Source organism: Mandrillus leucophaeus, unplaced genomic scaffold (assembly GCF_000951045.1).
Source record: "Mandrillus leucophaeus isolate KB7577 unplaced genomic scaffold, Mleu.le_1.0 Scaffold97, whole genome shotgun sequence".
NCBI lineage: Eukaryota > Metazoa > Chordata > Mammalia > Primates > Cercopithecidae > Mandrillus > Mandrillus leucophaeus.
This window is the reverse complement of record NW_012110585.1, coordinates 624250-627950: the sequence shown is the minus strand read 5'-3', so window position 1 is coordinate 627950 and position 3701 is coordinate 624250. Positions and strand designations below refer to the sequence as shown.

Sequence of the window (3701 nt, the reverse complement as noted above, 5' to 3'; positions counted from 1 at the left end):
GCTGCCATTAGCTTAAAATGTTTGAAATAGTTTTTGTTGTTGTTGTTGTTGTTTGTTTGTTTGAGATGGAGATTCATTCTGTTGCCCATGCTGAAATGCAGTGGTGTGATTTTTCTCACTGCAACCTCCACCTCCCGGCTTTAAGTGATTCTCATGCCTCAGCCTCCCGAGTAGCTGGGACTGTAGGTGCCCACCACCATGCCTGGCTCATTTTTGTATTTTTAGTAGAGATGGGATTTCACCATGTTGGCCAGCCTGGCCTCGAATTCCTGACCTCAAGTGATCCACCTGCCTTAGCCTCTCAAAGTGCTGGGATTACAGGCGTGAGCCACCATGCTCAGCCTAGTATTCTATTTTTAAATGCTATTTTTTTCAAAGTAGGTACTGAATTTGTTTCTGATGAGTAATCACACCTTTTATAGTAGAAAATTTATAAATATGTGTTACGGAGAAGGTAAAACCTCAGTGTAACCTCTGTGTCCCTGGCATTTCTGAACTGTGGCTTACAACTGAAATCATACCGTCTTTGCACTCCAAAGACATTAATGCATGAGCCTTTCCTGGTGTAGTTACTAGAATGTGACCCACAGCGCACCCCCATCCATTGCCTTCCGGCTATTCTGAGGTTTCTCAAGTTGCTACAATATACGTTATCAAGGACAAGTTTTGGGGTTTGCTTATTTTTTACTTCTTGGCCTGCAGCCTTTGCTGCCCCTTATAGCAGTGCTGCTCTTTGAGGCCAAGCATCTCGGTCATCACAAGCATCCCTTCCCAGCCTCCAGGAGGGATACAGTCTCTTCAACTTCCCTTAGTACATCGGTATGTACTATATAGTACATCTTTGCTCAGGCTCGTAGTAGGATTTTACAAAAGACTTAGTCATAAACTAATGTAATTCCCAACTGCATTTAGAATTGGATGCTCTTAGATTTTCAGGCTCAGACCCAACTCTGCACTCTGGCCGAGTTTCCATAGGTGTCCCCCAATGCAAGGGCCTCCCCAGTGCATCTCCAGTACTTCAGAGCCCAAGCCCTGTTCAGTCTCCAAAAAAGAAAAAAGAGCCTGCTCTTCCTGCTCCAAAACCCCTGGATCGACTCCTCTCTTCTCCTGGATTAATTGATCATTGTTCATTCTCTTTTGATGCCCTTCTCCCAACCAGGTATAATCTGACGCTCAGAGCTCAAGCATGACAATCACAGCATTCATGAGAACGGCCCAATGCCTGGTATATTTCACCTTTGACACCCACTCATATGGGAAATGGCAGCCTTGCAAGCTGCGTGAGCTTGGTCCAGCCATTTGCTCTCACATTCCTTCCTCCAGCCTGGAGGGAACAGATGTTCGGGGAAACTCGTCTTCCCAACTAAGCTGCTGATTGCTCCCAACTTTTTAAAAACAACTGTTTGGATAACAAAGTACACATACCTCTCATGAAGAAAAATAATAATCTGCAAAGATTTGGGGAAAACCCTTTTCTATCTCTGCAGACTCAGAGTGAAGCATCTGCCCTTGGTTTCCTTTCCCGTGTTCCAAGTTCCCCTAGAATAAGGGGCAGTTGTTTGCCTTGTGGTTTATCTTCCAAAAGGTCTTGCCAAACAGTCCCTCCTATCACAGGGGGAGGCTCAACCCCCAAAATACTGTTTACATCCCCTAGTGTGGCAGTGTTTTACACATCAAAAGATACAGTCCAGTGTCAGTTGAGCACCCTATTATATTACATAAATGTTAAGATTTTAAGTAAATCTTTGTTCAACTTTTCAACTCAAACATACGATTCCAGAGTACAGCTCCTACCTTGTCTCGATCATATACACCTGCTGTGGCAGTTGTAGTAACGGATATTCCCCCATTTAAGACTGCCTTACAGCTGGGCGCAGTAGCTCACGCCTGTAATCCCAACTCCTTGGGAGCCTGAGGCAGGTGGATCACCTGAGGTCAGGAGTTCAACCATCCTGGACAACATGGTGAAACCCCATCTCTACTAAAGATACAAAATTAGCTGGGTGTGGTTGTGCATGCCTGTAATCCCAGCTACTTGGAAGGCTGAGGCAGGAAAATTGCTTGAACTCAGTAGTCGGAGGTTGCAGTGAGCTGAGATTGCACCATTGCACTCCAGCTTGGGCAACAAGAGTGAAACTCCGTCTGAAGGGGAAGAAAAAAAAAGATTATCTTACAGCACTATAGGGTGCGTGGCCATCCTGGGAGTTAGGCAAGGGGAAGGAGGAAAGATTTACAAAGCATTAATATTCTTAAGGAAGATAATCTATTGGTTGATTTGCTAATGCCAGCAAGCCCATTCCTCCTCCCTCACCTCCCCATGATAACAGCAACAAACAACTATCTTTCCTTCCTTTATTGGCATAATTTTACATGAGCAATTGTATTAGCTGTTTAGATAATGTGGTTGGCATAACAAATAAAGCCAATGAAAAAAACAATATCGTAGATCACTTGGAAGTGTAGAGTGGCTTAATTGTTGTTTTCAGCAATCCCAGATTAACAAAGGGAGTTATAATTTAAGTTGGGCCGATGGCTTTTGTATTAGACAAAACCTAGTGTTGACTTTAGTAGTTATTATTCTCCCTTGCAGTTTAAATTGCTTTTTTACTAGGCGCAAAAGAGCAGTAGGAGAAAAACAATTCTAACCTTATGTAAATGCATTTCTACAAATAGATTATTTTCCCAGATTCTGGAACCACTGAGGGAGGCATAGTCACAGATCTAAGGAATTCTAGAATTCCGGAGATGCGGCCATAAATATACAATCTAGTTTCCTTAGTTGGTGCTTTTTAAACTGGCATATCCATGCTCTGATTATGCAAAGATGTACTGGGGACAAGAAACTATAACATAAGGTTCCCCAGAGTGACACTGGTACAGGACCTAACACAAGGTAGGCCCTTGGGAAATATTTGTTGAATTAATGAATCCCCCTAGCTAATCAGTTTTACTGGATGTTAAGTAATTTAAAATATTTTTTCTATTAAAACAAATCTGCACAAAGAGCGAGCCTTAATGTATACAGATTTTTAAAAATCAGGAGGTTGAGGAATTCCAAGATGGAATGCAGAAAGTGACAAAACAAGTGTATTGCAATCTCACTGTATTGTGATTTAACCATATTATGATCTAACTGTACTGTATGAAACAACCTCACTGAAGGAGGTTGGGGGAAAAGGTGCTGACCTTAGTAACTTTGGAAATGAGTAGCATCTGTAAGACTAAAGGCAAAAGAAGCTGCACCTAAGCCTTGCACTCTGGTTGATAAAGTAGTTTCCTGTGGGGTATGGGCTACTAATTCAGATACTGCTGTACATGTATTCTGGAAATGAACAATTTAAGTAAATGGATGACAGATGGTGGGAGTTAGATTTATCATTGCTGAATGAGAGTTTAGCAAAGAGAGAAGGCTAGAAGCATCCATGTGTTAATGCAGGGGTTCCCAGCTCCTGGGTCACGAAGTCCTGTGGCTTATTAGGAACCAGGCTGCACATCAGGAGGCCAGCAGCAGGTAAGCGAGCGAGGCTTGATCTGTACTTAACAGCCACACCCCATCTCTCGCATTACCGCCTGAGCTCCACCTCCTTTCAGATCAGCGATAGCATTAGATTCTCATAGGAGCACAAAGCCTATTGTGAACTGTACATGCAAGGGATCTAGGTTGCACACTCCTTATGAGACTCTAATGCCTGGGCCAGGTG

At 43.1% G+C, this 3701-nt stretch overlaps 1 protein-coding gene across 1 annotated transcript in view; it reads left to right on the top strand.

Moving 5' to 3' along the window:
- Positions 1-2786: 2786 nt before the first annotated feature.
- LOC105532562 (tyrosine-protein kinase SgK223) overlaps positions 2787-3701 on the top strand; it is a 117773-nt gene continuing 116858 nt past the window's right edge. The window contains exon 1 of the mRNA XM_011970728.1: positions 2787-2893. The gene's annotated coding sequence lies outside the window, so the exon portion shown is untranslated. The remainder of the gene's footprint in view (positions 2894-3701) is intronic.